We start from the raw sequence: 16,520 nt of genomic DNA on the forward strand, positions 1-16,520 counted from the left end.
TGAACTCAGGAATTGCTTGGTGAGGGGACCCAGGTCAGGGTCTCTTTCTTCTGGCCTGATGCACCTTGCTTTTTTCATCTACAGCAGCCCAGGATCATGGGAGACATGGAAACTGCTCCCTGCCTGAGTTTACTCCATCCTACCAATACTGTTGTGCAAACTGGGACCTGGGGTCAAACCCACCAGGCAGAGGTAGCACCCAGAGCCCCCTGCTCCCCATGATGTGCTGTTGTCCTGAGGCTGTTGTGCAAAAATCTGGCTTCTTTGCTACCGTCGCATTTAGTTGAACATGAGGCTGTCTTCAGAGTCTGAGTTGTGGTGCTTTTTGGACCTGTATCAGACTGGGAGCTCAACTTTCAGCAGGGTAAAGGAGGTGAAAGGTTTCAACATACTATTTTTTTTTACATGACAACTAGAAACTGTGAGTATGACCTGGCTGTGAAGAAGGTGAATGTTATCCTTGAGCTTACCTGTGTGCCTTTCCAGTTGAGATGGGAACATTTCCTCATGCAAGACCGGTAAGACCCAGCCTGGGAGGGCATTTGCAAATCTGCTCTCTTGTGCTCAAGAAAAAAGAATTAAAACTGGAACAGGTGAGCAAGAGGGATGATGCATTGATCAGGGGAAGGGAAAGGCTGTCCTAGGAGGAGACTAAATGCTTATCTTGCTTTGCCTAGCAAGGGGAAGCTGTGAGATGATACCATCGTTCAGTAATAATCCTTCAGGTTGTGGGTAAAGAGCAGGAGAAAAGCTAGTGAAGCCAAAGAACAGTGTTGGCACATGAGCAAGTGGCACATACTGATTGGGAATAAATTTGACCTGGAAATTAGGAGTAAGGTTGGGAGTGAGGTGCTGAAGGACCTCTTGCACTCTGTGTGTGGTGCCAGGAATATGCCCCATACCTACAGCATGACATTTCGCAGGGCTGTATCATGGTGACAGTAATCCTGTGCTGAAAACTACATTTGGTTTGGACTAGTGTGATCTTTAGAGAAGCTGTTGTTTGCCACGTGGACAGAGTGTGGTTTCACACTTAACCTCTTGAATTTCCTTCTTGACTGTGTGGTTTGTGGGAAGGAACTAGTATGGAAGGGACAAATAAATGGAAAGCTTCCAACTCTGCTTCTTAAGCTTGGGGCATGTAATAGCCCACTTCGCTATCGGTTTGCTGGGCTAGTCCTCTACAAACAAGAGGAATTTACCCCACGGCAATCTTTCTTCACAAGAACCCTGCAAAAGGAAGTGAGGTTTAATTAGCATTTTAAAGTGGACAGCCTTGAAGTTAATGATATTCAATAAAGAAAAATTGTTTTAACCTTATTTGCACTTTTCAATTTACTTATTAGAGGCCATCTGTTATATTTTAAGCAAGAGCACTGGGAGCTAAACTCTCAGATTGTCAAATGAGATTTTAACTGGCTAAGCAGAAGGGAAAGAACAGGCTGCCTTAAATGAGCAATTAGACTGTTTTTCTTCAATTTCTCACTTTTGTGTCAAAAAAGCAAATGGTCACCATTTCAGGCAACAGTTGAGTTGTGACAATGACATCTGTTTTTACAGGTGCTGATGGGTCCTGGGAAATGTCACTTGTCCTCAGATCTCAGATATGGTCGGACATGGATGACATTCAAAAAGCCAAAAGTGAGATGAAAGTGGTGAGGGGTGTGAAGGGCAAGAATAAGGATTTCTGTAAGTAAATCATCAGAGAAGGGGAAACATGGGAACATACTGATTTGCTGTTGAATGGGTTGGCCAACCTAGTGACAAAGGGCATGAAAAAACCTGAGGTGCTCTTTGCCTTTGTCATTACTAGCAAGGTCTGCTGTCAAGTCTATCTCTGTGCCTAGTAGCAGAATTTAAGGGAGACAGATGCTACCTATAGTAGGGGAGGATCAGTTTAGGGATTACTGAAGCAAAATGGGCATACATGGGTGTATGGGACCAGATGGCATGTATTTGAGGGTGCTGAGGATGCTGGTTGATGTCATTGTGAGACGGCTCTCTATCACCTCTGAAAGGTGGTGATGACTGTGGAAGGTCCCCAGTGACTGGGAAGAGGCTAATGTTAAATTTATCCTCAAAGAGAGTGAAGAGGTTCCAAGAAAACAGCAAACTGGTCAGCTTCACCTCTTCCTCCAGGAAGGTTACAGAGCAAATCTTCCTGGGGGCCATTTCCAGGAAGTGAAGGACGAGAAGTCACTGCTGAATGCAGGGACCAGATCTCCACTGACTGTCATGGGAATCTGACTCCTAAATTTAGCTGTCTGAAGCTTGAGCAGATTCCCACCATACCCCTGAGAAGCTGGGTGGTTTTCCTGTGTCCCTGGGCAGAGTGAGAGCCTTTGGCAGGACAAGAGCCAAACCTCAGTCTCCCAGGTCCGATGGGAACAATTTAAATGCTGGGCCACCCATAATTACTCATGGAGCATTGGGAAAGGAAAGCAAAATGTTTTCTCCAGATCTTAAAAACCTATGGAAGCCAGTATGGCTGGTGCTGTGCAGCTGGATTTGGGACTGTATGCTCATGTATGGATGTTAGCAATCCCTCTGGATTCAATAATAGATGTACTGCTGTTCACCTGAGCAGAGGCTCTGAATTTTGGTCTCTGGAGGATTTGGCGGAGGTGGCTGTAAAGTCACCATGCCCAGAATAGGGATTAAATAATCCCTTTAATCCCTTTTGCAAATGAATGCAGACTGTGATCAATGCCATGAGGTGATAACCTGTTCCCCAGGAGCAGCAATTTAAATTGCCGAAATGTAGATCTTAGCTTCACTCCCGTGGGTCATCCCACCTGAAGTTAGGTTGAAGTTGACTTCTCTATGTGAGGCCTTGCAGATATCTCCGATTTGCTAGTGGCTGAACCCACCAGCTCCTGTTGATGCCAGGCTTGCTCTGTAGCCAGCTGCTTTTCTGTCCCACGTGGTGAGTTACAGTGATAGAAGGAAGGAGAAATGATCCAAACAAAGAAACAGGGCAGAAACATAAACTAGATCACGTTGATTCACAACAGCATTTGATCATTAGTAAGAAAACCCCCACTAAACCAAATGAACTATGAAGTATCTGTAGCAGTGAAACCCAGCTGCCAACAATGTTATTGTAAAAAATAGCCATGGGTACTCTTAGTTTGCTGTAAGCGCTAAAGCTGAATGTGTGTGCAATAAAATAGCTTTTATAAAACCTTGCTTTTGTGTCATTCCAAGCTTAAAATGCTATTTTGTGTTCAGATCTATACAGAAAAAAAACCCCACAACTTGAGGTGACTTTTGTTTAAGACTGTTTTAAATTTATAACTGAGCTGGCTAAAATGCTTTTCATCAAAGTACAAAAGTTTCATGCTGTAATTAATGGCAAGTGATATCTAACGCAATAAAACACCATCATTTGAGTGTTCTTACAAGACTATTTATGACTGGATATTGAAACTGATAATGATTCTGCCATTTGTCCTCATAATTTATTATTCCAAGGAGAGGCAAGAGGTGTTAAGGGTTCACGATCCGTTTTATGGAAAGAGTGCTGAATTCAGCTTTTTATGGGTGTAAATGACAATGTTTGGCGCTCTATGGAAAATGTGCATGTGATGGTGAGTGCAGACCCTACTGAGGGGTCAAGATGAGGGTTTTTAATGCTCTTTCTTAGAGAGCAGAAGCCCCTGGCTGTGTGATCCAGTTGCAGGTTAGCCTTAGTGGAACCAGCATAATGACTCAGTCATGATCTCAGCAGGATCCCTTGGAAGACTCAGGGCAGGATTTTTCTGGAAACCTTCTACCTGGTTTCTGAGATAGATGATCTCAGGAAGTATTGTTCTTGGTAGCCAAAGCTGAATTCATTATAAGCAACATAATCCAAAGCTCATGGAAAATAATGGAAAGAATTACTGTCTCTGGCAAGTCTTGTGTCAGGCCAAAACAAAAGCTCAACTCTGGAGGAGACTTCCTTTGGTCTTGCAAAGAGCCAGCCAGACTGTATCCCTCTGAGCACAGACCTTTCATATTGCAGTGGGCTGAGGCTGATTTACTGAACACTCAGGCTCTGATCCTTACCTTATTCAGGCTCATGGAAACCTGGAGGAATTTCTTTAAAGTCAGTGTTGATGCAACTAATGGAAAATCTGAGTGAAGTCAAACTTTGGGGTTTTTGGACCGAGATCTGAAAAACAGAGATGATACTTCAGCCTGCTGGACTCGTGGACCAGGATGTGTTCCTCAGACTACAGCTTTCTGGTTTTCCCCAGCATTTGGTTCATTTGCTGTGGCATAAGGTATTGTTTGCAAAGATTTGCATTTCCATCAATAGCCCTAGAAGCAGTCTAATGAGTTTCTTGCTGCTTTGCAAATAGCTTGGAGAGAATCTGATGCCACAGAAGCAGAGAGCAGGATGTGACCCGTTTTCTTTGCTTTTAAAGAGCTACACTCCCCTTTCTCCTCCCTTCCACCTCCCCTCGTTTATTCTAATCAACATGTCAAAAGGAAAGTCACTCCTTTATTGGAGGTTATCCATGTCAAAGGAAGTTATGTTTCCATCACTACCTGGGGGCCCATCAGCAGATGAAGGTGGAGAGCAGTGACTCAGAATGACTTTGAAGCAACATCCAGCAGCAATTGAAGACGAGAACATAACCTTAGCTGACGTTTAAAATAATGTGATACACAAATAAAACCATTCTGCTAAATTATGCATCTTTTTACTCTTGGCTGTTCTTAAAGGAAAGGGACTGGGTGAGTGTTTTCTATGTGTGCTTCTTCCTTTTCCTGTGCTGGTAGCTGAGTGACAGATGCACACTGATGAAGTATAGTGCATTGATTTTTGTGGCTGTAGTAATTTATGCTGAAAAGAAATACAGCTTTTAAAACGATGGAGGACTGCTATTCAGAGAAAAAAAAAAGTAAAACGTACGGATGAGTTTTGCTGAATGCACCTTAGTTACCTGCTTTGAGTTAAGCATGTGCCTAAATGCTTTGTTGACCAACATTGATGGGAGTACATTTAACAGTAAGTTTGAGTTGAACTAAGTAATGGCTAAAGAACAAGCACAAAAAGTAAGGTAATACGGATATTGAGAAAAATCTATCTCTGTTTCACTAATCACTGGAAACCAAGAAATAATATGTTAACTGTAAAGCTTTTCCCCTAATGACACAAACACAGGTATGTGCCATTGTTCACACACTCCTCTCTTTTCCCAGCTGAGAAGTAGGGACAGTGAGTTGATGGTTGGTTTAAACTCTCAGTTTTACAACAGCTCAGGCTGTTGCTCTCATCGTAACTGATTTCACTCTGCTCTTACCACACAGTTCCTGTCCAGACCTTCCTGAGATCCTGTGGCTGAGCCCTCCCAAATGCAACTTTGCTGATCACGATGGAGATGTGTTGATTGACCTTGAGCAATGTTCTGCCCTCTGTCTTTCATGTAATGGTTCTTATTCAAAACTTTTTAGGGAGGCTGAGGGGAAGACAAAAGATGTCTCATTTGATTTGGGTATTACTGTATTATTTTCCTACTGCAATAGCACTTAGCAGCTGTAGTGTGGTTGCACTGCTGTAGAAATCCAAATCACGTATCATGCTTGGGCCTCTTTCTTTTTCTCCCGTGTCTTCTGCAAGTGCATAACTAGCAAATGAAACCCAATTTTATACACCCAGCATTGTCTGCTTCCTACTCTTCCCTTGGTACCTACTGTTGTGGGCAGGACACAGAGCAGCATCAGCCTGGTTTGGTGCAGGCAGGGCAGTACTTACCCCCACTGCATTTTACCAAGACCCATTTTTAAAGTGATACCCTATGAAGCACTTGCTCCTGTAGTATTTTAGGGTAAGGCTGTATCTTTCTGTGGTCTTCCAAAAAGCATCACACATGTCAAGGAAGCTATGGTTTGCAAGTGGAAAGGCCAGTGTGAGCGAGTTACTTTAATGTTTAACTTCCTGACCTGCCTCCAAAAAATCTGCTGCTTCTGAGGAGGGCTGGTGATATGGTCATAACTCTGATGTCTTAAACATGGCTTGAGTCACCTCTCTGATAACTTTAGCTTGCTGAATTCAGTGTTTTCATTTTTGGTGAGTCTATGGTTTGAAAATAACAGTTGATTTTAAGAAGGAATCTAACATCTGTAATGGAGAAAAATCACACTTTTAGAACAAGTATATCAACTGAGAGCAATTTGTCTCATGGATAGTCTCAACTTAGTCTTCTGTGAACATGTGTCCACATCACAAAATGACCATGCAATTTAGCATGACAGGCAAGAGGCATTTTAAAGGTCATTAAGGGGATACACTGGCTGATCTGCCTGCAAAAGCTTGCGTAGATCCTGGCTCAGCCTGCATTTTTGTGTTTCACCCTCTCTTACACTAACTAGCAATAAATATTTAAGCTGTGTTGCAAAAATTCTTTTGTTTCAGGGGCCAGGCAAACGTCCCAGGTTTTGTGTTTATTTATAGGAGATGAACTTGCTTGCGAGATGGGTTTTGTAAAATTGGATTCAGCTTTACCCAGAGCTAAGCCAGATCCATGGCTTGCATTACCAGCAGCTGACTTTCATGGGAAATATCTGACTGATGCAGAGGAGCACAGGATCTGGAGGAGGGCAGTAGGGACTGTAAGAGGTGATACATGAGACATGTTGCCCCCTAAGTGAGCAGGGTCCTTTGGTATTGGACTAACAGGACAAGGAAGACCATAAAGGGTGAGGATAAAGGACTACTTTCAGGTGACAAGCTTGCCCTAAACCAAACACAAAACTCTGTGCAGATCATAGAAACCTCCAACATATAAAAATGCCAGCAATGATGTGACAAGAAGGGTTGACCTTCAGTCACATAGATGCCACCTCTCCAGGGTCTACAGGGACTTGGCCCTGTCCTGTCTGAAGGCTGGCAGAGTCGGCAGTCGCTGCTGGGACAGGCATTTTACCTACACCAATCCCATGTGCTGAAGGTCAGGCCACCAACCACTGTCGCACAGCTGCATGATCTGACCCCAAAACCTTTTGTTTGCAAAGACCTGGGAGAGGAGAAGGTTTTGATCAGTAGTGTTTGTAGAAATGGTCCCAGTCCCTGGGAGGGGATGGTGATCTCTGGCTTGGGGGTATTTTATTTCCTCCTGCCTGTGCTCTGCATTGGCTGCTCGTGTGAACTGTCATCCTGAGAAATATATGGGTGCCTGTTTACCATTCATGGAGCAGTGCTGCTCTGATGACACAGCATACATTACCCAAAAGTTCACTGGAGGACGGTGAAGGTGATTAGGAAGGGAAGAAGGTTGTTTTTCTTCTTTTTCTTTCATCAAAGTTGAAATGTTCTCAGGTGGCTGTAGCTGTGCCTGCACCGCTCGGGACGGGCTGGGCTGGGAGACCCCAGATGGCCTTTGGTTTTTTTTTATGTAATTCAGACTGTTATAATACAAATGTCCCACTCCAGATGACATGCAGTCACCTGAAACTGCTCTCTCCCAGCTCAATGCTCTCAAGCAGCGATGTATCTCATTTTCCAGCCCTGGGACACGTCTGCCTTCATGCTCAACCCTGCACATGTGGTGCTGCATGTGACGGTGGCACCAGAGTCCTGGCATTGGCACTTCTGTTTCAGCCACGCCAGGTCCCCAAAGCTTTGAAAATCTTTTAAAGCCTGGCTGGGCTGTGCATCTCCTGCGGATCAGGCTTGCATGCGCTGAATGTCTTGGGCCTCAGATGTCCCGACAGGCTCACTGTGACGCGTTGCTGCTCGCGCTAATGAGTTTCGTGTCTTGCTACAGTGGATGGCAATTAAAGGGGCCTGATGAGACTTGAGTCTGCGGGCACGCTCGGCCTGTGTGGTTGTGAGGAAAGATGTGGTTGAGGTACAACGGAGGGTGCGGGAGAGACAAGCTTTTCTCAGAGCATCACACTAGAGGGTGCCAGATTGCTTTCCTCCACGCCGCTGCCTTCTCTCGCACAGATTTGGCTTTGTACATCTTGATAGCTCCGTCCACCCCTTTAAATGCTCATTGTATGCACGCAGCCTTGCTGCTAACCGGGTGTCAGAGCACTGACCACCCCAAAATCCGTGCTATGGGCCTGTGGTGTCCTTGTCTGCACAGGCTGAGTTCGTCCTAAAGTTAGAGCTGCTTCTTGAAATTCATCAGTGGCTGAACAGCGAATTGAGTTTATCATGGGACATATCTTGACCTGGTAGCAGGAAGCATCTCTGGTCTTGGATAGAGAGCCCAAAGGCTGGGATGAGGGCCGCTGCCCTCAGCTCCCCCAGAAAGAAGGTTGGAGGTTCTCCCCCTTGTGCCATGGGAGTTTCACATGCCTCCCTGTGTACCCTCTCCAGTCACCACATCCCACAACTTTGATGGAATGCTGCTCTTATTGCTGTCTCTTTGTGGCTCTTTTACCGCTCCCAGGACCATAAACCAGCACCTCTTGTGCCTGTGCTCTGGAGAAGTCCTTCCCAAGGGCAGGAGGTTGAACTCACCTCTCTGGATTTCCTTCTTACTTCTTTTAAACAGTTGTTGCATTTCAGGTCGTGGTCCGTCTGAATTTCGCTCCTCTCCTCTTGAGTGCTTGCACCCCTTTCAAGCTTGATTCCATCATGTGTTTCACAAGCACATTCTCAACCCTTTGTCAAAGGCATCAGTCAAGACCTTGGCCAGATCCAGATCTGAGGTAAGCCTCTGCAGGTTTGGGAGGGAGCCGTTGCTACACACTTTGCATGTGGTCTTTCAACCATTTGTGCTCTTTCCTCCTTAGCTTTTCCTACAGACTGGGACTATCAGGTGGGCTTTTTGGGCCCAAAGCATCCATAGTACGAACGGATCTGCCCATGGACACTATTGTGCAGTCCCAGCCCTGCAAGGATGTTCCTGCCCTGGTGGGGGTCTAGGCTGACCTTTCTGAAGTAACTATAATCATTAGGACAAGAGTTTTTCCTTTGAAACTGGTTGATGGATGTGTCCAGTGTACCAGACTCTTGTACACATTAACTGGTACCCCCTTGGAAGTAACTCTTCTCCCCAGAAAGGTGGGGCTGGCACCAATGATCCCTGTAGGTTTGAAATTGTCTCCTAATGTGAGACAGGAAGAGTAAGAGAAGGGGGAGTATATGAGACAGATGGGAGAAAATAATTATAAACTCCAAATCCCCCAAACTGTAATCCCGCCCATGCACAAACACACCCTCACATACCAAGCAGAGTTTTTACCCCCAAAATGCTTACAGGGACTCCCACTCCATAAAATCTGTAGTAATAATAGACATTGGATATCGCTGGGGTGGGTAGCAAACTATTGTGTAGGTAAAGCTGCATAATGGTAAATTAGAAACAACATGAGTCCTGAATACCAGCAGGGTAAATGTTTCTTCAGTGGGGGAATGCCTCCAGCTCCACCTCTGGCCGTTGTGCACAGGTCCAGGCATGGTTTTCCTTATTCCTCATATTGCTGTCACCTTGGAGCCAGACCTCAATCTGTGTGTTACTTCTTTCTTGCCCCACGTGGTTAAATTAGAGCAGAAGTGATGTGAGGCATAATCAAACCTGTCAATTAGAATTATGTTCAGTTACACATAATAAGCCAAATTAGAATCCAGTGTAGATCTGCTGGAACTCAATGAATTTGCACTGTGGATGGATTTGGCCCAGTGTTTTTATGCCACTTGCATGTGTCTGTAAGTGGCTAGCGTGACAACCTGGTGGCATCATAGGACAACCCAGGAAGAAGAGATATGTCCTCTAATCCATCCTGGCTGCTTGCTCCTTCATCCAGCCTTTTGCATTCATATTTGTCCACTTTTATTTTATAGAGTCTGAGAGTCTGGATATTATCAGGAATGGCTGTCTTGTCTAAATATCGTCCCATCTGATTTTCCTAGAAGTGTTAGTAGTGCTCTGTTTTATCATCCTCTGTGCTTTAGAGGGGGGAGAAAGAAGTAGGTCTTTCCCTCAGTTGCACAAAATCCCTGCCACATACTCACTGCTCTTTAGAAGCCAAGCTCAGAGACGTTTGGGAACCAGCTGTGGGTCCTCCTTCTCACTGCTGTAAAGTATTTTGGCAACTATTCCTTTCTGGAGGTGAATCTTTCAGACCGGTGCTCAGCATGAGCAGTACCTTTCTTATCAGGTTGCCCTGGTGGTGTTAGTTGAGGTGCTTGATGAGTTAACTAATGATTTGGTTAGCAGCAAGAAGACGTAGCCTCTCATGGCTTGTCCTGTGCCTGGTTCTCTCCATCAGGCTCAGCTTGGGTCCTGACCCATCTTCCTTGACAGGTTGGGGTGGCAGCATCAAGGGCAAGCAAGGGAAAAGCACCTGGGAAGACCCTTGAGGGCCAGTGGCTGCTGGAGGGCCCTCAGAAATTTTCTTTCAGTTTCCGCAAAGTTGCCTGGGTCTGGCTGCTACGTACCACAACCATGCTTTGATCTGTGATTTTGCATAGTTTTCTTGATTTTTCTCATGACTGTATCAGGAGATTAAAATTCAAGGTGTTCTCTTCCTCCTTCCTGAACTGAGATCTCACTGTTTGAAAAAAACGGTGACTCTTCTCTTCTGTAGCCTTGTCCTTCTCTCTAGTCCTACCAAAGTTTGCAAGATTTAAATGTTCATGCTTCAAATGCAAAGGGGGGCAAAAGGGGAGTGTGCCCTTTTGTCAGGCACTGTTGCGTGCCAAAATTTCTGTTGTTAATGAGCAGGGATGTTTTCTTAGGCTATGGTGCTAGAGCAAGTAGATGTCCAGTGGTCCATGCCTGGCTCTGCAGAGTACAAACTTGTGTGGCCGTGGCTTTGAAATAAGTTATTCTTATTGTGATTCTTGTTTATAACACCAGATTCATTGTTTGCAATTTTGTTCAGTGGCATCCAATCAATAGCAGACAATAAAATATTATTTGGAGTGGTGTAGACATTCCATGAGAATGTGATTGATTGCTTTAATTTCTGCCTTCCTCAGTGTTTTTACTAAGCCCTGTCTTGATTTCTTTCATTCTGCCTAGTTCTCTTCAGCAGCAGTTGTTAAATAAAATGACATATTTATTATATCAGCTTTATTTGACAGATTGCAGAGCGACATATTTTAGATTAATTTTTTTCATTTATAGATGTATGTATATGTGAGTGTGAAATTATACGTGTGTGTATATATATATATATATATATACACACACACTGTATAAAATCAGTGTGTGTATGAGCATACTTAAGGCCAAAATTTCCAAGAATAAGAGATTTTAGGTGCTTAACTTGACACCCCTTTACTAGCCCAAACTCAGTATCCAGCAAGTATATGATGATGCAGTTTAAGTGACTGGGTCAGTGTGTGTTGTATGAAGTTCTCACTGGTCAGATTAAGTTTATCACCTCTTCAGGACATGGACCTGCTCGAGTGAGTCCAGAGGAGGCCATGAAGATGATCAGTGGGCTGGAGCACCTCCCCTGTGAGGACAGGCTGAAAGATTTGGGGTTGTTCAGCCTGGAGAAGAGAAGGCTGTGGGGAGACCTTAGAGCAGCCTTCCAGTACATAAGGGGGGGGCCCTTCCAGAAAGCCATTGAGGGACTTCTTACAAGGGCATGGAGTGATAGGATGAGAGGTAATGGCTTTAAACTGAAAGAGGGTAAATTTAGCTATAAGGCAGAAATTATTTCCTGTGAGGGTGCTGAGACACTGGCACAGGTTTCCTAGAGAAGCTGTGGCTGCCCCCTCCCTGGCAGTGTTCAGGGCCAGGTTGGACGGGGCTTTGAGCAACCTGGGCTAGTGGAAGGTGTCCCTGCCCATGGCAGGGGGGTTGGGACTAGGTGATCTTTAAGGTCCCTTCCAGCCCAACCCTTTCTATGATTCTATGATTCTATGATTCAGATGGTTGCAGTAGCAGACCACATGAGCACTCCTGGTTTTCCATGTCTGACAGGTTAGCTTAAGAGACCACTACTGAGAACAGTTATATTAAAACAAGCCCTAGAATGTGGCTTTAATGTATGTTTTATAGAAAGATTTCAGAAATGTCTGGAAAAGGTCTTTTTTGTAAAAAAACCCAGGGAATTTGTGGAACTGTTTCTGGTAACCTTTAATCCCTCATGGAGCACCTTTGTTCCCATAAGTCCGGTGTGTGCAGGGCATGGATGTTAAAATCAAGCTCTTTGAGTGGTGTATATTGACTTAATCCATTTATTCCATGCAAGGATATGGGCCATGAGACTTAGTGTGCCTCCTAAATTATGGCCTAAATGAGCAATTTTTCCCCATGAACTAAGTTAGGTGCCTGAGGAATTTAACAGTCAATCCCAGAAATCCAGTGTCATGGGGAACATGGCAACTGCTTCCAGCTTTAGATGGTCAAGATATTGGGCTGTAAATCCTAGTCTTGGTGGAGGACTGAGCATTGTGTCATAACGTGCCCAGTGTGCTTTGGGTAAGGAGTTTCACAGCTGGAGAACAGCTGGGCGCTGTTAAACATCCATTCTTGATCCCCAGACAACTCCTTTTTTGTGCTAATCTGAGTTTTTCATTTAAAATGGCAATTGTCTGAACTTGCGTAGCAATTTAGGATGTTCTCATAGCAGGGAAGCATTAAAGACTACATAGACTCTGAACTGCATATTGAAAATGGAGTACATTCATGTTTATTTTCTAATCCTTTCAAAATGCTGTTGGAGTAGGGTTTAAGCCCAGCCATCTCCCTTTTCGTGAACATAGCTTGTTGTCTCTGAGCTTAAAAAAACCCCACAACCACCAAACAACCAACAAATAAATCCTATTACTCCAGAATATGATTAGTGTTCTGGTTTGAGTTATAAATCCCCTTCATTTAAAATGCACTGTTGCTACAAGTTAGGATTTGAAAGTACAATCATGCAAATGCCATTTGCAATGTTTTCACTCTAGTAACCTTGGCAATACTGCAAACACCTCTCCTGTTTAATACACACAGTTTGGGAATCTCAATTGTAAAGCAGAGAGGGGGAAGCTGCCAATTTGTGCCACTCCTAGGGGGGGAAGAGGTCATTTCTGGGGTAAAATTTGGCTGCTGCAGGAGGCATGCCTTTTTAGCCCACCCCCTTCTGGATACTAGTGCTTTGTTTTATGTTGTTTTATGCTGGTGATATCCAGCTTTACAATATTTAAGCCCCTTGTATAAATCAAAATCACGGAGCATAAATATTTATCAGCAAAAGAAATACACTGCACAGGAGACAAGCTCGGGAACAGAATAAGCCAAGTATTGCTTATAAAGGCAAAAGCAGTGGGTTATGTTTTCATCCTGTCCAGAGTTAACGTGTAAAGTGGACCCAAGCACCTTAATTCCCTCTCTGATACTAAACATCCCAGACCAGACATGGTTATTCACAGTGTGGCCACCTGTTCCTCAGGGCTGGTGGAGGGAAGCAGTGGGGCTTCCCTTGGACACATCTCCCTTCTGAACAATAGACACCCCCGCCCCCTATGCGGGCACAGAGCCCTGAAAATGGGCCTCCATCCAGTGCTGCTTGACCTGCCCATGATGGCCAGTGGTTGCTTTTCAGTGGACCTGGAGTGGTAGGTCAGACCTGACTGCTACTGTGTTGCTGCCTGCCTGGTGGAGTGTGGAGGATGCTTTGCAAGAGACCTCTCATCGTCAGTGTGCGAGAGAGAATTTCTGCTTGTGAGTGGAAAAAAAGCCCCTGTATGACATAGCAGAAAACTTGCCTTTGTCAGCCGTTACCCTCTGACTGACAAGGTGGTCTGACATTTTCCCACCCAGGAGGCTCATTGCTGATGCTGATATTCTGACAGCAGCCACTCTTGGAAATTTCTGCACCCATCTTCCTCAGGCCATGGCTTGCTGCTCCTGGATGCCAGCTCTGCTCATCTTTGAGTCTGTGACACTGATACCTGTTGTACTTTGGAGGGTGGGTGAGATGGCAGTGCATGAGCTCTTGTCATATTCCCATTGGGTCCCCAAATATTGGAGGCCACCTTCAGCTCTGCCTCTGCTGATGGAGGTGGCTGCAAGACCTGTGCAGGGGTCAGGCATGTGGGGTGTTGCTCTCAACATCTCCCAAAACCTTCCTGCAAGGTGATGTTCTGGCAGATCTGATCATAAAAAGCAAGCAGAAAAAATATAAAAAAAAAAAAAAAAGAGGGGAAAAGGTATGAAAAGAGTTTTAATGAAAAAAACTGTTACATGCATAGGTGTCTGTAGGAAAAAGTTTTGCTTATGGTTGACTGAAAGTATCAAATCTAACCTTAGAGATGCTTGTGGCTGCTGGAACCTCAGCTGATTTCCAGCACTGAATTTATTAGCAAAAGCATAGTCTTTTCTAATCCAGTTCACATGATAATCTCATTAGGTCTAGAAAACTCATCTGGTACTGTAGAAGTTGTGTAGGTTGCATGTACCCCCAAGAAATGGAGAAGAACTACAGTTAATAATATCTTGGCTGAGTTCAGGCAGTGGCTGTGTGGCCAGTTGCTCTGGTCCTCATGTGCTCTCCACCTCCAGGCAAGCAGGACAGGAGGCAACCTGTTGGGGTTTGTGGGTGGGTGAGGAGCGCCTTGACTCAAGAGCACAAAGGACTCTTATAATTCCTGTAAAAGGGGAACCCCATTGCATGCCCTGCCTTTCTGCACTGCACACTTCATTCAGAAAGATTTTATTTTGACACAAAACACCTTTCCTGAGCCTTTTCAGCACGGGTAGCTAGCACGAGCACTAAAGTGCCCAGTGGCTGGGCAGGGGGGCTGTAAGGCAGCCCTTCCACCTTGGCAAGGGCTCTTTTTATGACTGTATTGTTTTGCATCGCCTTTTCAGGCAGGCATTTTGCAGTCTTTAGCATTGTTCGGGTTCTATAGCAGAGTCAAATGTTAATCGGTTTGTTGGAGTAAAATGTTTTATGGGACAATTTAGCTTTAGCTATACCCTCCCCCCTTCCGCCCTCCTGCCCCTTGTTTTTCTTCAAAAAGGGAAAGGACCTGCATGGCGCGGTTTGTCAGGGTGTGAGAGGTCTCCTGACCACACTCACTGTCCTTTCCCACCTCAAGCAGGGAGTTCACTTGGGTAATAATGTCATGTACATGTGAGATATGTGTTTCTTCCATCTGTGGTCTCCAGATGATCCTGTCTGTATTTGCTGGCTTTGAGCGAGATTCATTCCACCCCACAGAGATACCCCACTCTGATGCCCACCCTCAGGGACAAGGGGCTGTGCTCGGGAAGCTTGTTTTCCATGGCAGGGGGTCATGCTTTCCAGTAGTCTCCTTCAGACAGTCTGCCCCATGTCAGTCTTTCAGTCCTCCCATCATCACCTGTGGCACACCTAGGCTCAAAATGTTGGACACCATCCTCTGTGCTGGCAGCAGTCTTTCCAGGTTGGAGGGGCAATTCAGGAAATAATGTGTATTTCTAATGCGAAACCATTATTGGCAAAACAATCATTCATCATTTTGGAAAATCATGTTTGGAGCAAGGGAAGGATAAGGCACTGAACTGAATTTATGGTATGTCAGGCTGCTTAAGTCTGTTCTCCAGCAGCTTCCCCAGGATTACAGTCCTCCTGGTAAGACCTCAGCTGTGCTTGGAGGCTGGTTCTGGAATGTTGAGATGCTTCAAGATCTGTGGCCATGTTGGGTGGCTTGCTGACTTCTGGTAAAAAGCCACCTGGAAGCCAACACAAGGGCTTTATGGACACCTTGAAATCCTTCCTTAAAACTTGGCAGATCAGTATTTTTCAAGACAGAAGGTTTTGGGGTAGGATGTCTGGAAGCAGACATCTTCCAAGTGCCACAGGGGTAAAGCATGCAGCCAAGTGGGAAGCCCAGGAGGGAGAAGAGGCAGAGAAAAGAGAATGAGCTGTGTCATTCTTCAGAAACTTTTCATCCTCTGTAACCACAGCTGTTCTTATCCAAGTGAGCATGCAGCTGGGGAAAGCAAAGATCTGCATCACAAGAAAGAAGCTATCACGTCCATGGTTATCATGGACAAGTGTGTTTAAACAAGACTGACTTAAGCCAGAGGTTAAATGTTGCTGGCACCTCAGCTGACCTCACCAGCCATCTGAAAACCCTACCATACATGGAAAAAGACACACCTGGAAACAAAGATACTACTTGGATGCTCTCCTCTTTAAGGAAATTCCATAAAATTTAATGGCAATAGGAGCAAGAGCCTTCTCTGAGCATCAGATACAATTGTATGAATTTTTTTTTGCATCCTGTAGAATTTAATGCAAATCAAGATCACTTCTATGAGTGTCTTTAACAATTTATTTTCTTTTCAGTTGGCAGGATCTGAAACAGAAAACATAGAGTTGATATTACAATGTGTAGAACATCCTCCTAAGGATTTTTGCCTCTGAGATCCATGAAAGAACCATGTTCCCCATCAGTTAAGGCTATCCTTTAGGCATCATTTCCATTCTCCCTTAATCCCTCCCATTGTCAGAGATCTTTATTCAGCTACAAAGAAAATCCCTCCATATGGAGGCCTAGGATCCAAAATTCACCCTCTGAACAAAATTACCCAGACATGATTTAGTGTTTTGAAGGGCCATTGCAATGTTGAAAAGAGAAT

Source organism: Athene cunicularia, assembly GCF_003259725.1.
Source record: "Athene cunicularia isolate RWA chromosome 2 unlocalized genomic scaffold, athCun1 chr2_part1, whole genome shotgun sequence".
NCBI lineage: Eukaryota > Metazoa > Chordata > Aves > Strigiformes > Strigidae > Athene > Athene cunicularia.